The sequence below is a fragment of the Pleurodeles waltl genome, chromosome 4_2, assembly GCF_031143425.1.
Source record: "Pleurodeles waltl isolate 20211129_DDA chromosome 4_2, aPleWal1.hap1.20221129, whole genome shotgun sequence".
Taxonomy (NCBI): Eukaryota; Metazoa; Chordata; class Amphibia; order Caudata; family Salamandridae; genus Pleurodeles; species Pleurodeles waltl.
Genome location: NC_090443.1, coordinates 333,415,539 through 333,441,041, shown reverse-complemented (window position 1 = coordinate 333,441,041; position 25,503 = coordinate 333,415,539). Strand labels below are relative to the sequence as shown.

Below are 25,503 nucleotides of genomic sequence, written 5' to 3'. Positions count from 1 at the left end.
CTTGGTTTCTAATGTTTTATTAGGTGCTGTTGTTGCACGCTGTACCAGGGAGATGGTTCTTACTCTTCACAGCAGTGCCCTTTGGCATCTGGGGTCACCGACTTTGAGCAGCAGTCAGGCAAAGGCACAATTAGTGCATCAGTACTGATCTTCATGACGACCATATCATGGACAAGGGCTTGATGGCCCAATCGGTGCTGTAGTCCTTATCACTTCCCTTTCGGGGTCTACTTGACAAGGCCCTATTGGACCTCTCTCCCTCCAAGCACTCTGATCCTCCTCCTCAAAGGGTCCTTTGGTCTTGGCCGGCAGGCAGAAAAAAGTAACTCTTTACCACTAAGAGTTTAACACTTTGGGCAGCCACTCTGGTCTAACAAGACCACTATCCATGAGACAGGCCTGGGTCATGGTGCACACTCATGATGCTTGTTTGCCCATGAGCAACAACTGGTGTCAAGGATCCAGATATCTTTGCAGCTGAGCACTCAGGACAGGAGTACACGTCTGCCAACAGATGGGGTATTTTTTCATCCCAAAGGTGGTGGTTGGCATCGTGTTTACTGTGCAGCCCCAAGGAGTTTGAGCGTCAGCTAGGCCCGCTTTGAGGAAATGGGAGTGATTACCCTGGATCCCACACCATCGCAGCCTGGGCCCAGCTTGTTTACGTAGTATCTGCCAAATGGTTAATAGCACAAAGTAGCACAGCGAGGGTTGCTTCATACCCTCCTTCATGGATTAATTGGTAAAAACATAAGTGCTGGGGTCCAACGTTTTGCTCAGGTGCCTGAGGTAGGGGCCACTGAGGGTCAGGGTATTGAATGGCAAGGATGCACAGTCGTGATTTAACTTCATGCCTCTTTAACCCACCATGGGACACTCCCTGCCTTTTACTTCACTCCTGCAGGTTCTCTTTTATCACTGCTCTTTCCCTTTGTTGCTGTTTTCCATCACTGTCGTCCTCCTCTCTTACCCCTTTTGTGTTTTTCTCTCTATTGCTCTGGATCAAAGACTGATGAGGAAAAGTAAGCGCCAGCCCCCAAAAATAATTAATGATGGGCCGCAACTACAACCACAAGCTCAAATTAATGACTCCCCTCCTCTCCTCAAATGATGTAGTATCCTGATAATCGGGTCTGGTTAACTGTGAGTGGGCCCCGATTGATTGCTGCAAAGTGCACCCGGGCAGGCAGCGTGGCATGAGGGTGAGGTGCAGTTATCTTCCAGAGAGTGAAGTCAGTATCACTTCCGTGCCCATGGATTCCAGATCAGAGAGCAGGTGACAGCCCGTGACTATCGTGTGTTGCACCCAGCTCTCGATAGTTAAAAGCAGCAATCCCTTGTTAATCTATTTCAGCAATGCAGTTCCTTTTCACATTTCACGTTTTGTTTTTTCTTGCATTACGTAAGAGTATTTACATCTTCCAGATAATGTGATGTTGTCTGTTTTTTTTTTCCCACGAGCCTCGCTTACATCACCTGTGCCCCCCGGTTGGCACCTACGCGCGGCCGGGCACGCAGAATCTGTGGATCACTGGGACAGATCACCTACTCGATCGCGCCGCAGAGGAACGGTTTGTGTCGAGGGACAGAACCCGTATTCCTTGTGGACAAGAGGTAGCAAGAGACCGGGGTCAAGGTCATGGAGTCACTCCCATTGTTCGAGGCAGTCCATGCAGCTCTCTCCCACGGCTATTCGGGATGGTGAGACATACGAACATTAGTAGCACTAGCCTCATTCTGTATGACAAACATTAGACTCCGTAGCGAGGGGTTCAGGAAAACCAAACAGTTAGAAAAACATGTTACTTTAGCTTGCATTTTCAAAAAGTATTTACATTTTCCGGACGAAGTTGTTTCTGTTGTACTATCATGAAACATGTGACATCGCCTGTCACTAGGTCATACAGGAGTTCAGAATACATGCTTATCCAGGTGTTGATCTCTCTGCAGAGCACACTAAGAAATGCTAAAACCTTAGAGTAATAATCCATGTCAACAAGCGGTCCCTGTTTGTATTCCACGTTTTACTTCATCTTGCATATATTTTTTCCCGCTATGTTTTATTTCTGTAGTTTGTGTAGTTTTTCTGTAGTCATGCCTCTTGTATAGTGCATACTCTGAACTGATTTGCCTCTTGGTAACTTCACGTTAAGGGTGGGTGGGCAAGACTGGGCACATTTGGGAACTCTGGGGTTGAGTCTGGACTCAGTAAGAATTTCTGCCTGTCGGTGTGTCATGCAGGTGTTCAGGCTACATACTCACCCAAACCATGGCCTCCCGCACACAGCAGAGAGCATCGTTCATACATTTGATAATAGTACATGAAAATGTGTGAATGAGGTGTACACAGCTGTCAAAACATTGGCAAAACCATAGGGAAACAACTAGTGTGTTTACAGAGGAGGACAGCGAGAGAGTGGGTGGGGATGTGGGGAAAGGGGCGACCCACGAACGCACACGCAGAAGGATGGAGTGTGACGTGTAAGATATGTAGGGAGAGGAGTGTAAGTGGCTTTGACCTCTGTGGCCACTGGATCGCTCCCGCGTGTACAGCAACACCCAGCTGTCCCTGTGTCCTCCCCCCCCCCCCCCCCCCTTCGCTGCTCCCTACTGGCCATCCCTGGTGTCTAGTGGTAAGTGCCGTCTTGTAATCACTGTGTGTGTTTACCTTGTCCTGAGTTACCGTGTATTAGCTGTTTGTTTTCTCCGTGTTTTGCCTTGTCTTAGCCGTCTGTTTTCTCCGTCGTTTAGCCCTGTCTTAGCCGTTTACTTTCTCCGTGTTTTGCCTTGTCTTAGCTATCTGTTTTTTGCGTGTTTTGCCTTGTCTTAGCTGTTTGTTTTCTCCGTGTTGAGCCTTGTCTTAGCTGTTTGCTTTCTCCATGTTTTGCCTTGTCTTAGCTGTCTGTTTTTTGCGGGTTTTACCTTGTCTTAGCCGTTTGTTTTCTCCGTGTTGAGCCTTGTCTTAGCCGTTTGTTTTTTGCGGGTTTTGCCTTGTCCTAGCTGTTTGTTTCTCCGTGTTTTGCCTAGTATTAGCTGTTTGTTTTTTACTTTTTTTCCCCGCCCCGTGTGACCCCCTGCCCCCCCCCAGCGCCTCGGCTTCCCCGAGCCATCTCCTTTTCCTGCCGCTGCATCCCAGCGGCCCGCCCCCCTCAAGCTCCCATTCGTCCACGCCTCCCAGCTGCTCCTCCCTCCCTCCTCCCCTTTTTAATGGCGGTCGCTGTGCGACCGCGCCGTTGGTGCGCCAGAGGCAAGCCCATCCGCGCCTGGACCGCGCCCAGCGCCACCCCCGGTCCACGGAAGCCCGCACCTCCAGACGCCACTACACTGCCAGCGACCTCAACGCCCTCAACCCTGGCCGCTCCACAGCATGCTTCCAGTCCTCACCAAGAAATACCCACGGACCCTTCTCCTGCCATAACTGCAGATTCACCTGCGACAGAACCACCAAACCTCCAAAGACCAGAACCAGCCACCTCCACTGCATACTCCTTAACACCCGCTCCGCACGCAAGCACGCCATCGAGCTCTGGGACCTGCTCGACACCTCAGCCCCAGACGTGGCCTTCCTTACCGAAACCTGGTGGAACGACTCCTCGGCGCCCGACATCGCCATAGCCATCCCGGAGGGCTACATGATCACCCGCAGGGATCGCACAAACGGAATCGGAGGAGGAATAGCCATCGCCCACAAGGCCACCCTCAAGGTCCACACCCACACAGACGACACCCTCAAGACCGCCGAACATCTGCACTTCCAAATACATACTGACCCCAACACCACCCTCAGAGGAAACGCTCGCCTACAGACCCCCAGGACCACGGGCACCTTTCAGCGACTCTATCTCTGACCTCGCCACTCGCCTTTACAGACTACATCCTCCTCAGGGACCTTAACTTCCACCTCGAGAACAACAACGACATCAACTCCACCACCCTGATCGACAACCTTGCCAACCTCGGCTTCAGACAACTCGTCACCACACCCACCCATGCAGCCGGCCACACGCTCGACCCCATCTTCTCCACAAGTGCCCACATCACCTTCAACCACACCACCGAACTCCACTGGACCGACCACCACTGCATCCACTTCACCTTCCAGAAACAGGTCAAGCACCACCGTACCCTACAGCCACCCCGCCGTCACTGAAGCAAAGTCACCCAAGACCAGCTGACCAGTGCCCTTGCCCAGAACCCGCCTAACGACCTCACCGACCCAGACACCGCTGCCCACAACCTCAGACAGTGGATCAACGACTGCGCCAACTCACTTGCACCACTCAAGAAGACCTCCAACAACCAAGCCACCAAAAAAGCCACCTGGTTCACTGAAGAGCTCCAGACCTCCAAGAGAATTTGACGGAAACTTAAGAATAAATGGCTCACTGAACACACACCAGACAGCCTCACGGCCCACAAAGAGGCTACCCGCAGACACCACCAACTAATCAGACTAGCCAAAAGATCCTCCTTAAAAGATCGCCTAGATAACAATGCACACGACAGCAAAGAGCTCTTCAGCATCGTGAAAGAACTCTCCAACCCCAGCGCCAATGTCAACGACATTCCACCCTCACAAGAGCTCTGAGACTCTCTGGACAGATTTTTCCACCAAAAGATCACCGACATCCACGACAGCTTCAACACCACAGCTGCCCCCACCACGCCAGACACCACCCCCACTAATACCACCCGCTCCGATCGCCTAACCTCCTGGGCCAACGTCAGCAACACCGAGACACGTAAATTCATGAATTCCATCCACTCCGGATCACCGTCAGACCCATGCCCCCACCACGTGTACAACGAAGTGAACGCAGCCATCGCTCCCCAACTACGGAAGGTCATCAACATCTCCTTCGAAACAGCAACATTCCCGGAAAGCTGGAAACACGCCGAAATCAACGCCCTCCTTAAGAAGCCCAAAGCAGACCCCCAGGACCTTAAGAACTTCCGACCCATCTCCCTACTCCCGTTCCCTGCGAAGGTCATCGAGAAAATCGTCAACGCACAACTGACTCACCACCTCGAAAACAACAACATCCTGGACCCCTCCCAGTCCGGCTTCTGACAAAACCACAGCACCGAGACCGCGCTCCTCGCCACCACAGACGACATCAGACGCCAAATGGACAACGACGAAACATCAGCCCTCATCCTCCTGGACCTATCAGCCGCCTTCGACACGGTATGCCATCACACTCTGAGAACCCGCCTCTTCGAAGCCGGAATACAAGAGAAAGCCCTCGTGTGGACTACATCCTTCCTCTCCGACAGAACCCAGAGAGTCCGCCTCCCTCCCTTCCGCTCCAAAGACACCAAAATCATCTGCGGCGTACCCCAGGGCTCATCCCTCAGCCCAACATTATTCAACATCTACATGGCACCCCTCGCTCAAGTAGCCCGCCAATACAACCTCAACGTCATCTCCTACGCCGACGACACCCAGCTCATCCTCTCCCTCACCAAAGACCCGCACACCGCCAAGTCCAACCTCCACGAGGGAATGCAGGCCGTTGCCGAATGGATGAGAAACAGCCGCCTGAAACTGAACTCGGACAAGACGGAGGTCCTCATCCTTGGACCCAAACCCTCCGCCTGGGACGACTCCTGGTGGTCAACATCTCTAGGAACCCCACCAACACCAACCGACCACGCACGCAATCTGGGCTTCATCCTCGACTCCTCCCTCTCCATGTCAAAACAGGTCAACGCAGTCTCCTCCTCCCGCTACAGCACTCTCCGCATGCTCCGCAGGATCTACAAGTGGATCCCAACAGACACAAGAAAAACAGTGACACAGGCCCTCGTCAGCAGCAGGCTAGACTACGGCAACGCACTCTACACAGGCATCCCGACAAAACACCTGCGGCGCCTCCAACGCATCCAAAACGCCTCTGTCCGATTGATGCTCAACGTACCCCGCCGCAACCACATCACACCCCACCTGAGAGACCTTCACTGGCTCCCCGTTGACAAGAGGATCACTTTCAAGCTCCTCACCCACGCACACAAAGCACTCCACAACACCGGACCTGCTTACCTCAACAACAGACTCAGCTTCTACACCCCCACCCGTCAGCTCCGGTCCGCAGACCTCGCACTCGCCACCGTCCCCGCATCCACCGAAAGACATCCGGCGGCAGATCCTTCTCCTACCTCGCCGCCAAGACATGGAACACTCTTCCAACCAACCTGCGACGGACCCAGGACCTACTCGCCTTCAGAAGACTCCTCAAGACCTGGCTCTTCGACCAGTAGCAGCTTACCCCCCCTCAGCGCCTTGAAACCCTAACGAGTACGTAGCGCGCTCTATAAATATATTGATTGATTGATTGGCTAACAGTGAGGGAGCAAAGGAAAGTGGCGGGACAGGGAGAAAGGGAGTGATAAGATTATGAAAAAATGGAAGACCACTTTCCCTTCCACAGTTCATGGTAATGTTTAATTCACTGTCCTATATTTTCAGGGTTGAAACAATTACAATTCTAATTAAGGACAACATCTTTGCTGTTACTCATTTAGCTGATACTATTAACAAGCATGGGCCACACCAATAGATCTGTTTTGTTGTAGGTGTATGTTCACGTTTGTGTGATATGTCTGAATGCAATAGAAGAAGACACAGAGGCACTCATAAATAGACTTTACTTTAATCTTCTTATGAGAAAGTGTCACTCAGTTCACACATTTTGCAGTAGAATGTCACTAATGCACAGTGAAACCTTAAATATGGTACACATAAGTAATCTGAAACCTTGGCAGCTCTGCTGTGGGTCCCCAAGGATGCCACAGAAAAGGGCCTAGTCAGTGCTACAAGCGTAATTAATTTAGAGGGACAGAGCCATGCACTGGGAGATACAAAGGATACCACAGAGAAGGAACTAGTCAGTGCTACAAGCTTTTTTAAATTTTGAGTAGCCTGCAATAAAAATGCAGGAAGTATGTGGCGCAGCCAATGGTGGAAGTGCACTAAAAAAGTATGTGAACTGTGATGCTGCATGAAGTGGGGCGGGGTCAGTGAGCGAGGGGGCAGGGTCAAAGGTGTAGCTATGAAAAATAAAATATTCTGTATGTTTTTTTTGGTCTTTCACAGTCAGGTAGCTACATATAACACAACATCCGGCTTAAATGAAAAATAAATAAAAATGTGCTACTCATTGGAAATGCACTATAGTACACTATGAAACATCTAATAGTTAATGCACTGCAGTGTCCTGTGTGTAACCAGAGAGCCACAGAATGAAGGTTTGGTTGGTGCAGTGGAGAAAAGTGACTTGTGTATTTTTAGTGCTATGAGGTCACAGCCTGTATGAATATGTCATTCATTATTTTAAACTTGCATTACAAACAGTATAAGATAGACTGCTACAAAATGTGCAAAATGTTTACGATAAAATGGTGCTTCCAAAATATAAATTTTAGTAATACCCAAGGTGTAGTAAGAGTGGTATGATTACAGTTGCAATGAAAACTATGCACTTCACAGCCCAGTTGTTAACTCATTGCACTACAACTCAAAAAGAATAAATCTTTGTCATCACAAAGCTTTGAGTGGTTAGGTCAATTAAAGCCATTACTGGCTCCAAAGCATCTTTTACATTTGCAGAATAACTCATAGCACATATTTGCATTTCTTTCAGGCAAGGAGGCACCCGCTTCAACCACTGGGCTCAGCTAATTTTTGACCTGAGGTTGTCTGGCGCAATGGGTGTGTTGTGGCGCGGCCACCGACTGCCACTGGTTGCCTTCCTGCTGAACCAGCTCGCTGCTTGAAAAAGCTGGGAGGCCCTCTGGATCATGACCATCAGTCGGGAGGGGAGGAACGAGAGCCTGTTCTGATCTGCTGCGCGAAAATGGATCCCCTACTGCTACTGCACCAGCCGCTACTGCTGGAGGCATGGAAAAGACATCGGAGGTCGGAGGCTGACGAGTGCTGCAGTCCACGACATGGTAGAGGGAGTTGCTTCCATGCCCGAGTCTCAGGATTTCTGCGAGCCTCCAAAGCATGGATAAGTGGGCCATATTATTAACACCGCTGGTAACTTAATGATAATATCCAAGGAATAATATTTTTCTGGCAACATAATATTACATAAGAGACAGACAACTGATCTACATATAAGCAGGGCCTACAGGTAAATGGACTTGTGAAATATTTGGTGCACAGCTACTCCACCATTGAGGGAATCGGGGGATGTGTTTTAGACCTTCGGGGGAGGCCTTGAATCCCTTCCTCCCAGCAGCAGTCGTGGCTAGGGACATGCCGCCTACATCCAGACAGTGCCAGGAGGTGCTTATTACCAACGCACTTTGCCCGCAGAGCGGGTCGTGCTCTAGCTCTTCGGGGAAGGCCTTGAATTCCTTCCTCCCAGCAGGGATTGTGGCTAGGGACACGCTGCCTACATCTGGAAAGTGCCAAGAGACACTTAAAAGCAGTGCACTTTGCCCGCAGCACGGGATGCACCCGGGCAAAGCCCGGACCAAGAGGTAACAACCGCCAGGAACAGGGTGGCGGGAAGGGGGTCGGAATCCCCATGGCGGCGCTGCTTGAGGATTCCCTGGGCCAGGGGAAAACCGGCGGGAAACCGCCAGTTCCCCTTTTCTGACCGCGGCTTTACCGCCGCGGTCAGAATGGCCCAGGAAGCACCGCCAGCCTGTTGGCGGTGCTTCCGCGGTCGTTGGCCCTGGCGGTCGGTGACCGCCAGGGTCAGAATGACCCCCACAGTGTTTTTTTAATTTTAGGCAGAATTAGGTTAAACCTCAACAATTGTTTGGGGGTTAATTGTCTGTGGGGTCTCGCTCCTTTATATGACATTAGTAAACATGGGTAGGAGTAATACATCATCGGCTGCGTCCACCTCTACACTGGATGGTTTCTTGCACTGAGCGGTGGGTGCTCTTAGTAAGGAGATCGAATTGGCAGAGAGAAGACTGTCATTGTGCTCATCACCATCACATAGCCCAAACTCAGCTCTGACCCCTGTTTTAGCCTCAAGCTCGCTGCAGTCAATGGGTGACCTGGAGGGAGACACCCAGCAATTCACGCAGGTTGCACCTTTTACTGCTCCACTGGCTCCAGTTGTTAAATCTGGAAACCCGCTGAAGGATTGTGATTCTCAGGCTGTAGTAGGGGGATCAACCCCCATAGTGAGTTCAAAATTCGCTACTGTGAAAAGGAAAAGAGTGGAGAGTATGACAAAATCTAGAAAGCAGAAAGTCACTGCCCATAAAATCGCTCTAGCCCTAGTAGGGAGGAGATTCTGGGGGCTTGTCAGCCAGCCAATGAGGCCAACAAGGGTTTGTTGTTTTCACAAGAGGCACTCTTCTCGAAGATTAGGAAGCTGATTAATTATCCCTTGCATCTGATATAGGCATGCCTAGAGTAGATCGAGAACCAAATGGAATGTCTGATGATTGTATTAAAAAGAGATTCTTGGACTGAACTGCCTGTGTTAGCGGGTCAGGCCCCCACTAGTGACACTGTTGTTAACCAGGAGGTCCAGGTTAACGCAGGCCCTTTGCTATCCGCCGATACCATCTCAGTTGCTACTCCTGTTAACACCACATTTTTCACCAATAGTCTTGGTGATGGGGCTGGCACTCATTCTATTCTGCAGCATGAACCATCAAATCAACTGCCTGAGGTAAAATCTTCGCAGTAGAACCCACAGTTTGCCCCCCAAGTCAAGGGGGCTTCTGTTTGTTTGCAATTGCCCCCAGAGTGTACTCCATATACAGTGGTGTTAGCTGGGGTTCCGCTTCTGGCTGTTGATCTACCTGAGGATACTCAAAGCCTGATGAATAAACTAGTGGATTGGTGTAAGAAAAATGCTAATTGTCATCATACTATAATTGATAAACATTATCATGACCCGCAGAGTAAGCTGGGTGGGCCCCACACTAAAGTCCATTGAAGGGGATTGTATTGTGCTAAATTTTAAGAATATCAAATGGGTTCACTTCGTGTTATCTCGTTAGAGCTATATAGATAGAACGCAAAGTAGGAAAATGGCGAGACCATTGTGTTTTTTTTACCCAGCCCGCAATATAACACTGGCGACGAGGGTGGTCTCTATACCACACGCTGCCAACACGCTGGACGCGCGCTAACGAGCACAGACCGGGGGAAGGACAGACCCCCACAAGGGCACCTGCTGCTGCTGTTTGGGCCACCTATGGTGAGATTGTGAACCAGCTACCCGGACAAGTATGCAAATATGGCGCAGGACACCCAGGCTGGGGGACCATGTGCTGCACTTGTATGACAGCCAAGAAGATACAGAAGAGCATGTCAAGCTCCACAACAGTGTGACACAACGTCACCACACCCAGGAGGGAGAAGTAAAGCAATCATCAGACTCTTGCATACCCTAAAGAGACACTGCACCAACAGGAAATGCAAACAGTTTGTGACAGATCACAACGTGAGCGCAGAAGGGGTGCACCGTGACATAGCAGACTAAGAGAGGTGAGCCTGAGACAACGAGCACGGATAATGCACTTATTATAGCAGACGAACCAGCGCTAGCCACCCATCAACTGCCACAGCACACAATGACATGTGCGCTCCCGCCATTCAGTAAGCTTGCGGATCCCGCCACAGTGTCACCTAGATAGAAGGTATGGGTCAGCCGCCTGGAGAACTACTTTGTGGCCACCCATGAGAAGTATGTGGGCAGTCAATAGGTCATTGCTCCTACATTTTGTGGGCGATGAAATATACAAACTTTTCAGACACCTACCAAACACAGGTGCCCATGACAACTACAATGTGGTGGTGAGGGCTCTGAATGCACATTTAGATCCGCAGCTGAACCCGGATTTTGAAAGATTAAAACTACGGCAGGAAAGACGGAGAGAAGGAGAGCCCATCGACCAGTTTTATGCTCGCATCTGGGAACTGGCAAGTACGTGCAACAACAATGATCAACAGAAAGAGGTATGGGCACAAATCATACAGGGATGCAGAAATAAGACACTAAGTACCAGCTGTATCAAAGGGTTTTACCCATTCTTTGTCTATGGGAAAATGTGTTCGTACATATGGCCCTAAGAGGACTAATACTGAGACAACAAAATATCAGTATGGATGAAATATTAATCATGGCGCGGTCTCATGATCTATCGGAGGCTAGAGCGGCTGAAATGGACATGGCGATGTCACACACGCCAGAGAGGACCCTGGTGGTCAAAACAGAATGTGCCGGCGTGATCCAGTTGTCACAAACAAAGAGAAAACCTAGGTCGTATACCCTCACCAAGTCAGGGGGGAGGTGTGAGTAACGTGGGAGAGATGAACACAACCCAAGAGACTGTCCCACGCAAGGGAGGACATGTTCCAACTGAGGAAAGCTGAATCACTTTGCAGCCATCTGCAAAGGAGGAGTGAGAGTAAGAGGAGCAAGAGGGAGGCGCCCACCCACCAGAGCGGTAAAACAACTTCACTAGATGACCATATGACACGGGGGCAACCTACCCATCGTTGCTTCATACCTTAGAGGACTACTCCCCAGGTGAAGAGGAAGAGGAAGAAGTGTTTCTAATATCATTTACCAATGACTTAAAGAGGCATTGGCGGCCTCAGCCCACTTGCGTGATTGAAGTAGCAGGGTCCCCTGTCAAGGCCCTCATAGACACAGGAACCTCAGTCGATGGGAGTGCAACAATATCGTCGCCTCCAGCCCCATCCACCATTGACCCCCTCAAACACCAAAATATTTGCCTACCGAAGTTGCATGCCCTTACCGCTAAAGGGACGCATGGCAGTGACAGTGCAGGCTGAGGGAAGAATGATAAACACTACGTTCCATGTGGTCGACAGGGAAGTGGACACTCTGCTTGGCAGTCAAGTGGCAGAGGAGTTAGGTCTGGTTATGTTTGCAAAAAGCATACAATCTTGCCAAACTGAGGAGCTGCTAAAAGAATTCCCGGGACTGTTCACAGGCCTTGGCTACCTCAAAGCTCCCCGATGAAGCTACACATCGACAAGGCCGTGAAGCCGGTCGCATTATTACACCAGCAAATACCATTTCACTTAAGACCGCTAGTAGAACAAGAGCTGGCCTGCCTCGAAGAACAAGGAGTCATTGGAAGAGTATCCGGCCCCACTCCCTGGGTACCACCCATGGTGATCGCGAAGAAGCCGAAACAACCAGGAAAAATTTGACTCTGCATTGACATGCGGTTACCCAACCAGGCCATCAAGCGAGAAAGGCACATTACACCAACTATAGATGACATCATAGCTAATTTAGTCGGATCCAAGTGGTATTCCAAACTAGATTTAAACACCGGATACCACCAACTCAGGCTGGCGGAGGAAAGCAGATATATCACCACGTTTTCGACACACCTTGGGCTGAGAAGGTACAAGCGCCTGAGTTTTGGCGTGTCATTGGCGGCAGAGGTATTCCAGGATGCCATTCGACAAATCCTGTCAGGATTACAAGGCGTTATGAACTTAAGCGACATCATACTAATATACTCCACAACGGCCGAAGATCACCATCGGCAAGTGAGAGACACCCTCAAAAGGCTGTCGGAACATGGACTTACCCTCCATAGAGACAAGTGCATTTATTTTCAGACCGAAATCAAATTCTTCGGATATGTTTCCAACCAGGAAGGCATCCAAGTAGATCCCCGAAAATCCAGCGCCATCAGAAAAGTCCCCCACTCTGAAAACTGTGACTGGAGTGAGGAGTTTCCTGGGAATGGCAACATATTATGGCAGATTTATCCCAAGACTGGCCACGCTGTCAGAGCTGCTCCGGGCCCTCACAAAAGCAGATGCACCGTGGGTATGGGGGAGCTGAGAAGAGGAAGCATTCCAAGAACTCAAGAAGGCTCTCCTGTGTGACACTACGATGGCATACTTCGACCCGTTGAGAAAGACTGAACTGACTGTTGACGCAAGCCCAGTAGGCTCGGGCAGTGCTGGCTCAAGAAAGCGAGCCAGGACGGTGGGCTGCCTTAGCATATGCCAATAAGGTTTTAATGCCAACGAGCAACGCTACTCCCAGACCGAAAAGGAGGCCCTGGCCATCAAGTGGCCGTGAGGGCATTTCCACCTATACCTCCAAGGAAGACCTTTCCGGGTGGTCACAGACCATCAACCACTTTTTCCCCTGTTCCAGGGGAGTGCATCCACCTCCACGGATCGAAAGATGGGCAATTCAGCTGCAACACTATTGCATAGAGGTAGTGTACCAACCAGGGGCCAAGAACCCCGTGTACTTCCTGTCTTAACACCATCCGGACCAGACTCAAGTCCCCAGTCAAGACAAGGCAGACATTGAGGTGCAAGTGCTCGCCCAGGGGAGCTGTCCCAAAACAATCAAAACGAAGGAGATCTCAGAAGTGATCCTTGAAGACGCTGTGCTGCTGCATGTGAAGCAAGTGTTGGAAGGTGGATCATGGCACCATTTTCTCCGGAATACGGACAACTGGACCACAGCTGAATGGGAGCGTTTAACAAAACTATGGAGAGTCTGGAATGAGCTAAGCTCTACGTCAGATGGTCTTCTTCTCCGGGGGCACCGGCTAGTAATACCACGACAACTACAAGATAGCGTGATCCTGTAAGCACACGGAGGACATCAAGGAATGACGAAAATTAAAGCGGGCATGAGAGAAAAGGTGTGGTTCCCTAGATTTGAAGAGGGAGCGGACCAATGCATGCAACAATGCCCAGCATGTCAATTAACAGCATTCCCAGAAGTACCAGCCCCGATCCTGACAGAAGAAGCATGTACGAAAACCTGGGCGCAAGTCAACCTAGATTTTGGAAGTTTTCCAGATGGCAGGACCACCATGGTGCTCATAGATGGATACTCCAAGTATCCAGTCGTCGAGGTCATTGCGTGTCCACTGCATTCACACAGGTGAGCCCAGCTCTTGAAAGGATTTTTGCCATGTTTGGCCTCCCGGAGGAGATACAAGACGGTTAACGGACCACCTTTCCAAGGGAATGAGTTTCAGTACATGATGAGGTGCTTGGGCATCAGACACAGAAGAATCATGCCACTACGGTCTCAAGATAATGGAGAGGTTGAGCGGTTTATGCGCACGCTTAACAAGGCCCTTAGAATTGCAGTATTAGAAACCACTGACCCGGAACTCAGCCTTCACCGATTTTTACGAGAATACAGAGGAACCCATCACTGTACAACTGGCCAGTCTCTGTGGTTGCTAATGCTTGCTGGACTGAGACGAGACACCATCCCCACTGCCCCCGGGTGGGAACTCAATCCTGATCATCCGAAGCAGACACAAGCCAAGAGGAAAGAAGTCAATGATGAGGTGAGCAGAAGAAGGCGGGCCAGGGTAAGAGACATTCGCATCGGCGACCAGATGATTGTCAAAGATCGGAAACCTGGATACACCGTATGAACCCGGAGTGTGGACAGTGACTGGGGTGTCCGGGACCATGGTGACAGCAGAGAAAGGGAGTGATCTTGTGACAAGAAACATCTTGTGGTTTAAGAAAGCAACGTTTGTGGAACATTCCGGAGATCAGGAAGCGGAGGATCAATTCCTTGATTGTTGAGGATTTAGAGAAGAAGCTCGCAGTTTTCTGCTGTAGATAAAAACACGCATCCATTTTGATAATTTTGGCAAGCGATTTTAATAATGTGAAATGTCGATTTAGTGGGGAGCGCATTTGTGGCTTTTCTAATCTACAAGAGAACATTAGTGGTAATTTTCTAAATTCTGCATATGGTGAAGCTATAAATAAACTGATCTTGTCTTATAGTCTGGTTGACACTTCAGATGTGTTGGATAAAAATGAGGAGAGGCCCCCTGCACTTACAGGGAGAGGCAGTACGATTGATTTTGTACTGATATCCTCTAATTTGATGCACAATATCAGGTATTTCAAAGTACATCTTCTACCATTCTGTGATCATAACCCAATCCATATTTGCTTGACTGGAAATCTTTTTGTAACTCCAGCAAGGTCTATTTGTCTCCCTATCAACCACACAAAAGATGAAGGTGCCCGTTTAAAGTGGAATAACGTTAACCCCGATAATTTTTTAAATAATTTAATTATATGCATGGAGACTGATTTTTTCTGTTATCTGTCACTTGATAGGCTCCTGAAAAATATCCTCAAGAGTTTCAGTAATATTCGTGGTGATATGGCAAGCTAGTTAATCTCTAAAAAACAGTTAAACGAGTGCCAATGAAACCCTGGTTTAACAACGAGTGCACCACGGCGTTCAAAGTGCTCAAAAAGGCTACTGCTTACACGCCACATAACCAAGAGGTCATAACCAGCTCCTGAAGGGCCTATAAACAGGCCTTATTCAAAAGGAAGCCTGAGCTGAGAATTAAGGCATGGGAAGATCTAGACAAAGTGGCTGATCTAAAAGAGGGTAAGCCTTTTTGGCAGATCATAAATCGTCCATCCTTTTCTACTGATTTCTCCTCCATAATTAAGTGTCACATCAGCAGTCAGGACTGGACTGACCACTTCTCTGATATTTTTATTTCCGGGCAGGTTTTTCCTACTCAACAGGAAGTTTCAGTGTTCCCGTCCACTCTAGCTGGGGAGGAATGGCTAGCTGATCTCATTAATCTAGCCTCTGTAATTAATGCAACCCAGATTGGAGCTAATGGTAAGGCCCCAGGCCCAGATGGGATCCCAATTGATTTGTACAAACATAATGTAGATATATGGGCCCCCCCATTGACTAATGTCCTAAGGGCATCCGTCAAAAGAAATTTGAGGGACTCATGGAAAGAGGCCATCATTGTCTACGTGTTATCACCTAATCTCCCTACTAGATTCCACAGTAAAGATTCTTGGTCGGGTTATTCTAGATAAACTAGAAACCTGGGCAGAGGCCACTTCCTTTATCTCCCCACTACAATATGGCTTCAGACCTAGTCTAGGGACAGTAGAGCAGATTTTAAATCTAACTCTCATTTGGGGTAAGTATGTCAAAGCCAGGAGAGGTGCCCTCCATATGGCATTTATGGACCTCTCCTGTGCCTTTGACTTAGTGGACCAGGTGATTTTATGGGATCTAATGGACCAGGCTGGTATTGACCACACATTGGTGCATTTGGTGCAAAGACTACATACAGATACAACCACAAAGATGCGTTACACACTCTCTGGGGAATGCACAAACCCAGTCAGTGTCCAGAGATTTGAAACAAGGCTGTATTCTTGCGCCTTTTTATTCTTATTGTACATCAATTCCTTAGGTCCTCATCTAGAACCATACAGCTTGGACATCCCATGCCTTGGTCCAGAAGTAGTCCTGGTCCTCCTCTACGCAGATGATGCAGTTCTCCTGGCACTAACTGCTAATAGCCTACAAACTTTGTTGAATAGATTCTATAATTTCAGGTCTAAACTAAAGTTTAAAGTCAATTAAAAATATACATTTATATTGACCTGTGGTCCCACAACTAGAAAAAAACAAAGACTTTTCATATAGGGGGTGTAGGGAAGTACTCTCTTTCCTGGCATGGTTGCCCCCTTTATTTGCCTGATGTCAGTGGGCTTGACTGTGTTCACTGTGATCCTGCTAACCAGGACCACAGTGATTAAGCTTTCTCTCCCATAACTCTGTATTTCACCCATAATTGGCATACTGGTGCCCCCTTATTAGTCCCTAGTATATGGCACCTAGTACCCAGGGCATTGTGTTTCTAGGGGATCCCTATGGGCTGCAGCATATATTTTGCCACCTGTAGGAAGCCCATGCAAAGGCTTCTGCAGGGCTGCCATTGCAGCCTGCATGAAAAGGTGCAATCACCCTTTCACTGCCATTCTTCACTACACCAGGTCACTTATACATCACCCTTTTTATAGGCCGTCTAGCCCAGAGGGCAGGGTGCAAAAGTACCTGTGTGTGAGGGCACCCCTGCACTAGCAGAGGTGCCCCCATGAACTCCAGGGCCATTTTCCTGGACCTCGTGAGTGCAGGGACACCATTTTACACGTGTACTGGATATAGGTCACTACCTATGTCCAGCTACATAATGTTAACTCCTGACATAGGCATTTTTGGTATCAAACATGTTGAAATCATACCCCAAGGCTTTTGCAAGCATTGATTGTATGATTCCATGCACTCTGGGGCTCCTTACACGACCACCAGTATTTCCATCACGGCCTTCTGAGGGTTTCTAGGCATCCCAAGCTGCTGCCACCTCCCAGCCAGGTTCCTGCCGTCCTGTTGCTTGAGAAGCTCGAGCCCAGGAAGGCACAACAAACGATTGATTTCCTTTGGGAGAGGGGTGTTACACCCGCTCCCCTTGGAAATAGGTGTTACAGATTTGGGTGGAGTAGCCTCCCCAAGCCACTGGAAATGCTTTGAAGGGCACATTTGGTGCCCTCCTTGCATAAACCAGTCTACACCGGTTCAGGGACCCCCAGTTCCTGCTCTGGCGTGAAACTGGACAAAGGAAAGGGGAGTGACCACTCCCCTGTCCATCACCAACTCATGCGTGGTGCTCAGACTCCCCCTCCCTCCCGGGTAGAGTCCACCTGGTCCTTCCTGGTGCCAGGCAGCGCCATTTTCGATAACCGCGAACTCTGCGTGTGCCAAGGCTTGTTGGGGGACTCTGACAACGCAAACCCAACTACAATCTTCCATTCGGCGTGGGACATCACCTGCATCCTCCAGGTGCCCGACTTCGTCTTCTTGGGTGCAGTGCTGACTCTTCTTCGTCACTGGTGGTTCACCTTTTGCACCTTCATCCTGGTGGGTAGGGGCTCCTGCCCTTCCTGGACTCTTCTGTTTTTCTTCGACTTGGTCCCCTTTTTCCACACGTCCTCTGTTCCAGGAATCCACTGTTGGTGTCTTGCAGTCTCTTCTGGATTTTGCAATATTCTTCTTACTTCTCTGTCTGTGCTCTGGGAAATTTACTGTGATTTGCTCCTGCATTCCTGATCGCTGGGATGAGTTGTGGTACTTACCTTTGGGCTTTCCTAGTACTCCCCTCTACTTTCACATTTAACTTTCTTAGTATATGGTTTGTGCTCCCCAGGCCCATTTCTAACTATTGTGATTTTCACTATTTGCTGTTTTCTGACTGAATTCATGCTTATTTCTGCATACTAGCGTATATAATGTGTACTACTTACCTCCTAAGTTAGTATAGTCTCTATGGTATTTTTGGTATTTGTGTCACCAAAATAAAGTATCTTCATTTTTGTAACACTGAGTGTTGTCTTTCAGGTGTGTAAGTACTAAGTGTGACCACAGGGGTATTGCATGAGCTTTGCATGTCTCTTAGGTAAGCCTTGGCTACTCATCCACAGCTACCTCTAGAGAGCCTGGCTTATAGACACTGACTACACTAATAAGGGATACCTGAACCTGGTATTAGATGTAAGTATCATAGGTACCCACCACACACCAGGCCAGCCTCCTACAGGGGGAACCCAGCGAATAAAGCACCTTACTTCAGCTATTTGGGCATCCTGTTTGACACTTGTGGGTCCTGGGAGAGGTTGATTGCCCAAAGAGCACTTAAATTGGGGGCAGTATCTGATGCTGTATTTAGATTTGCTAGTCAGCTTGGTTGCAAACCCATTAGGGAATTGATTCAGCTGTATAGAAGCATATTTATCTCTTGTGGGGTCTATGGTGCTGGTGTGTGGGGCTGTCCTCCAGGGTGATTATAAGTTGTAGAGAACAAATTCCTATCCTGCTTGCTGGCATTACCACAAAACACAGCTAGTCTGATTCTCCGTCTTGATCAGGAGTAGGTTATATAGTGAGTTTGGCCCCCTAGTATTGTGGATTATCATTTGGGGCACAACAAAGGCTACATTTTCTCGTTTAGTCTTGCCTAAAGTTGGACAATTGGCAAGCTATCCCCTGGTTGGCATATGTTAAAAGCAATTTTTATGACCTTGGCCAAAATACTCTTTTTCGATCTTCCTGGTGAGATTTGCCTCCAAACCCAAAAATGTGCTCAAAAGCGGTGTTTGTCTCATAGGGAGGAAGAGTGCATTGTAAGGGCCCTTAACATGGTTTCTGTGATGAATTTTGTGCAGCTTAATAACATTTCAGGGGTGAAGATGTACCAGTTATGGCTAACCAATCCTCAGCATAGGTTTTATATAACAAGGTTGAGTCTCAATCTAAATCATCATTTGGTTACCTTCCCAGTGGTTGGGTCCAGAATAACCATTTGTTCTCATTGCCCATCTGATAATATCTCAATTCAATCTACGTTGCATTTCAGGCTTTTTTGTAAATTATATTCCGTATGTCGGGCTCGTTTTCTTTGTCCCATTCTTAAAAATATGCATTTTTTATCACACAAAAATGGTCTGAGATATTTGCAATCTGCCACCTCACCGGAAATCTATTCTGCTGTTGTGAGTTTTATTAGAAGGCTACAGGAGACTTATGGCTAAAGATTGTTTTATTTTATATGTTTGTGTCATCGCCTAATTAAATGCATAATGCACTTTATGTGGATGAAATTGGAACGTATTTTATTGTGAGCTGACTTTGTCAAAATTGAGTTTTTAAGGATATTTATTCTTGTACATATTGGCTCAGATGCAATATATTTGGAGGGCCTTTGCCTTTTTGCACAACTACACTGAGGGAATGGCTGAAATAGTTTACATTATTCGCTGTTTTGCACATTCTGTTTGCATTGTTTTTTAGCTTTTTATAATCGATTTAAATTTTATAATTATTGATCTACTTCAATTTTAATGATTGCTGATTGTAGTGTTGTTTTGGCTGTACTTTTATGGTCTAAATGTAGACCGAATAAAAATATTCTGACTGACTGACTGACCTGAGGTTCATAAAGAGCTTTGAGCTGAGCCAGAGCTAGACATTCAAACCAGGCGAATAGCTCCCTACTTTGTGCTAAAACAGTGCTTCCTGTGAACCTTCCTTCATGCGCATAGAATGTTCAAGGGTGAGAGAGAGCAAGGCATGCTAGAAATAGACATCACTACAGGGAGCAGGAAAGACAGGAAGTGGGATCTGGCAGTTGAGACATACATGAATGCATGTGAAACAGGAAGTGGGAATAGGTCAGGCAGGAAGTAGAATAGGGAGAGACAGGAAGTGATGCCAGGTATTTGAGACGGGATGAAAAAGTTTCTAGCTAACACGTCAATAATTTTCAATTCTAATAGGGACAAGGAGGCGAGGATTATGCTTCTCCTTCTTTGCTGTTGATTATCATAAGCTCAGCATCAGCCAATTAAAATAAACTTTTTGATAAACTGCATTTCCCATCATCACCAGTATGACATCACAACTCATGTACCTGTCATTGTTTCTCTGCCTTCATAAAGTGAGCTGGCTCCATTTTAATGTCCTCTTTTTTGCCTCATCAGCTGAACAAAACCACATAACACTTCCATCTTCAACTGGAACCCATGCGGTGATATAACTGGAATGGAACACTGACTGTCGCCTCAGGAAATGGTCTTCCTTAAAACCAACTAGAGGATGACGAACTGGGTAACTCAGAGAGATTATCTCATGTCACCTACTCCAGCTTCTGGTCAGCATCTATGAAAAAAGGGGAGAGAAACGGCATTTTAACATCCATGCATGATAGAATAAAAAACATCATCATGCGTTAAACAATTATCCGAGGGTAGGGTTAACATATTCAAATACATGATAATACAACTGAATAAACATCAAGATATTGAAGAAAATCCTCACCTCCGTGTCCTTAATAGAATTGAAAATTCTTGCTGCCTTAGCTTGAAAATGTTTCATTCTATATCAGAACCAGAGGCTTCAGATTATGCTTGTTCAGAGATGCTGCAGTACAACTGAGGTGACATCTAAAATTGGGTTTAGATTGGTTTTGTAATAAAAAGATTTGAAAGTCAAATCAGCAGACCAGTCTGACGCTCTCATTATCTCTTAAGAGATGTGAATCAAGGCCATAAGATTTCGATGCCAGGGCTCCTCTTACTGAATGAGCACCGAATATCGATGTGCCTATAACTGCTTCAAAGAGAATCCATTTCACCCATTGTTCTAGAGTAGCGGATGACCAGGTGAAAAGGCTTTGGAAGTGCAATTAAGAGTTGACTTCCATTGGATTGCCTGATTTCCCTAGGACAGTCTTCATACTCCTTCAAACATTGAACAATGCATTGCTTGGGATTTTTGGGAAAACTAGGATAAGTAATCTGCCTGGAAAGAATTTTTGTTCTCCTCGTTATGGTAAACGATTCCCCGTCCAGGGGAAAAGCACTACCTGCCATATCCAGTGCTTAAACGTCTGACACTCTCCTGCAGGAAACTAGACATAAAAGGATCGTTAATTTTTTCCACAAGTTGTTTTCTGTTCTTTTCTGTTTTCTGGACAACTCTGAGTTGCCTGCCCATCTCTGTAAGAATTTTAAGATGATGTTGACATCCCAAAGAACTGAATATTTTGGAAGGGGAGGACTAACTAAACAAATACCTCTCATAACCCTACTCACCAGAGGGTGTTTGTCAACTAGATTTCCTTCTATGACAGAGTGACCCCCAGAGATTGCAGACCGATAATTATTGACAGAAAAATAGGTTAAGCCATTGGAAGCCATTTCTGCTAGGAAGTTAAAAACTGAGGTAACAGGGACCACCAAGGGATCAAACCCTCGTTCACTGCACCAACTCAACCATTTCCTCCATGCAGAGACATATTGTTAGTGAATAGACTCCGACCGGGAGTTGGACATGAAAGAGATAGCTTCTGGCGAAAGGTCTGGCAGAAACCAATGTTTGCGGAAATGCACTAAGCAATGAGATGAAGACTGCCCTGAATAAGGAGAGGGTGTTACAGACCTGAGGGATCCTGAAGAAGATCCAGAAATGAAGGAATTTGAATTGGTAGGTCATACGACATCTCTAGTAAGACCAGGAACCAGGGTTGGGCTTTCCAAAGAGGATTGACTATGATCAGTCCTGCTTATTGACGGAATGTGTATGTTGACACCCTTAGAATCATCAGGAATGGTGGAAAAAGTATTGTAGATGGCCCCACCAAACTTGGAGAAAGGCGTCTGTGGCCAAGGCCATTGGATCAGGCATCAAAGAGAAAACCTCTCTAACTGAGTGGACAGAGGGGACGCAAAGCGATCCGTGTGACACTGACCCCAGTGACCTTAAAGAGCTTGAGAAGCTAAGGGTGTAGTTTCCACTTGCCGGAATCACTGAAGTGTCTCGACTTCCAGTCAACAATCTAATTGCTTTAGTCTGGTAGGTATTTTGCTGTGACGGAAATGCAATGTTGAAGGCAATAGTGCCAAAATATTTTTACAGTTTCCGCCAGGAGTCAGATCTTATCCCACCCAGATTGTTGATGTACTAAACTGCTGAAACACTTTCCATTCTCAGCAGAACAAAATTGTTGCTGCATAAGCCTGAAAGATCAGGTTGACAAGAGCGGATGGCATCTTTATGCAGCAGTACATCTATCTCTATTTGAATGAAGTAACGATCTTTAAGGGAAAAAAGGATTTGGAGGAGGGATGGTTGGGAAGGAGCACCGAAGAATTCCAGTTTGTACCCCAAAACTGTTTCCAGGACCGAGGGATCTGTGGTCTGGGAGGTCCAATTGGACATAAAGTACTGTGTCCTGCCCCCACGACAACAGAGGAAGAGTGAATCAAGGTTACCTTGGGTACGTGTCCTGGTGGAGTAGTTGCTTTGGGAGAAAATTAAGCTTATCCTGTAGCAAAAACAGCATCTTCGAGCCCTGGAGGAGTAAAAAGTTTATATGGCTTCTGTAGAATAGCCATGACTTCTGGGTGGATTGGAGGCTTGGGGGCTTTGGACACTGGTATGTGCAGTCAGTCACCCTCTATAATGGCTGGCCTTAGCAAAAAGCAGTTGATGGAAGACATTGTGGAGCGAAGATTGAGCTTTGTCGAGGGCCGTGAAAGTAGGTACAAATTTTCCAAGGTCTTTGACAAACTTGTTGCCAGATAACAAGCCATTGGCCAATGGTCCGCCCTTGCCCTGGCTAGTTCTGTAAGTTTTGGGTCAATGTGGACCAGCATGAAGTGGCGGCATTCCATCGACAAAGCACAATTGGCTTTTCCTAGCAAGCAAAGTGCTCTTTGGGCCCAGCCTGCCAGAGCGTCGGGGTCAGTTGTGGAATCTGACTCCTTGACGATCATTATCAGTTCCAGAACCTTACGTAAAGGTGAGGTCAAGAAGGTTATCTTGACAGGCTTTCCATGACCTCCTGATCCCCTTTTTGGGGCCTTTGGTGGATTGTTTCAAAAAGGTGGTCAGGTTGGGATAAAGTCCAGGGATCTCTGCTACCTTGTCTGGAATGTTGAGTTTGGGGCATTCTGAGAGGAGCTGGTTTGGACATCCCTGTCGTAGTATTTATGGAGTCGGTCATGGATACTCAGTGACAGCAGGGAGCGAAGTCCAGTCTGAAGAGCCAGGGTGCACAAAATAGTTGGGGTCAAAAAACCCAGGGCAGAAGTGGGGTCAGAAGAAGCATAGGATGCTGTGTGAGTAGGTAGATCGGATGCCTCCAGCGTCAACATTTGTGGGATTGGATGGAGTTGTCCTCAGAGTCGGAGAAGGGATAGTGTGTGTCATCGGTGTTGTCACCTGGGGCGTATGTGGGTTGGAGGGACCACTGGTGGAAGGAGCGGGCGCGGAGTAAGCATGGTCTGGCAGGATTGACTGGAACGTGCAATTCATCACAGCAGAATGGGGCCAGTCCCCAGGTCTCATAGGCATAGTACCCTGTTGAGGCGCATGTTTGAAGGGGAGGAATTGGGCCAAGGGGGTAGAGATAGGCCATACTTTTTACGTTCGCAGGAAAGGGGTTGGATGGGGGTTGCCAAGGGCCTATTGACTGACTGAGTTAATGAGTCATCTAGGGTGTGAACAATATTTTCTGTAAAGTTGAGTTCCTCAACTTCTTCGTCAGGCAGCATGTCGATATTCTCTGTGCGCTTCACCGTGGTCTATCAGATCAAGTGCTGGGGGTGCAGCCCTGATGGCTGTGAGAGGGAAGCACTTGATGTAAATGGGGCGCGTGGCTAGCACAGTGTCTCTGAGCATCTCAGGGTGGTTCCTGTATAATGGTGTTTGGACCATCAACCGCGAGAGAATGAGGAGCGCAGGAGCAGGCTGACCCTTACGGAGCTATGCCCGGTACACTTCGGGATTCCTGCTGTGTGAGACACAAACGAGCAGGCAGCGAGGTCAAAAGAGGACTGATAAATCCTGCGTGTCACTGCGCACTGCCTGCTCGCCTCCCAGGCAACCCCCCTCGGGCACTACTGCAATCGGCCTCAGGATTACTTCAATCGGCCTCAGGATAGCGGCAAATGAATATGAAACGCTACGATAAAATTCACACTGATAAAAGATCAAACAAGACACAGAATGGAAAGTAACGAAATAACAGCACTTATCCGATCAGCAGAGCAGCAAAGAAAGAGGGCCTTGAAATGGAGTTGACTCACTTTATAGTGGCAGAGAGACAATGATTGGTACCTGAGTGGTGAGGTCTTTGGTGAGGATGTGAACGTAGTTTATTAAAATTGTTTTAATTGGCTGCTGTTGAGTTTGTGATAATAAACAGCAAAGGAGAAGCATAATCTAAAGCCTCTGATCCTGGCATAGAATGTGGGAGCTGGTCAGACAGGACATGGAAGCAAAGGAGACAGTTGGGGAGGTCAGATAGGAAGTGAAGTGCGATGGACCAGGGAAAGGGCCCAATAGGTCATTGGGCATTTCGGGGGTATGGTGGAGTGAAGGCATAGAAGGCCGGTTTGAGGACACAAGGAGCCTGATGCTGGATCTTCAAACACATTCTCCTGATCCCTGGGATTTATTGCAGCAGAAGCAGAGGGGTAAGAGAGAAAGGCATAAGAAAGGTTGAGAAATGGTCGGAGCTGGTTTGTTATGGCTTCTTTTGGTTCCCAGTCAGGCCCCGACCTGGAGTACCCCATTCGGAGTGCAACAGGTGCATGGTCAGCTCATCCCATAGAAAGTATGTTCCACAGTCGAATATATCCGTGAGCTTCCTTCCCTCCTAACAGTGTAAGGACCTTTATTGTAAAGCAATTCCTGCATATACAAAATGCTATAAGTTCGTCCCCTAAGCAGAAAAATCTTTTTTCAACGGGAAAGCATGCAGACGGCAGTGGAGTCATGACGGAAGCAGCTTATTTGTTGCAGGGGAACGTAATTCATGGACACACGTCGGAGCAACGGAAAACCTTAAGTCGTAGGATGTATTATAACAATGTTTTCAGAGCCACCATATTTCCCCCTGAAAGCTTATTCTATAGTACAGCAGAACTAAACGCAAATAATGGTCTGCTGTTTGCACTCTCCTAATGTTCCTGATCAACAGGAGATAGAAGTTACTGGAGCAGAGATTCTAGGGTGGATTATATAACGTTAGCCTGTTTTCAGGTGAGGCCTGGACACGGCTTTAGCTGTATCCCCATCTTCATGATTCCCAACAAATTCATAGCAAATATTTATACATATATACATAGATATA

At 47.8% G+C, this 25,503-nt stretch overlaps 1 long non-coding RNA gene across 2 annotated transcripts in view; it reads right to left on the bottom strand.

Moving 5' to 3' along the window:
• LOC138292643 (uncharacterized) overlaps positions 1–25,503 on the bottom strand; it is a 101,627-nt gene that overhangs the window by 70,252 nt on the left and 5,872 nt on the right. For both annotated transcript variants that reach the window (XR_011202745.1, XR_011202744.1), the window contains exon 2: positions 20,275–20,522. This is a non-coding gene — a long non-coding RNA (uncharacterized lncRNA). The remainder of the gene's footprint in view (positions 1–20,274; positions 20,523–25,503) is intronic.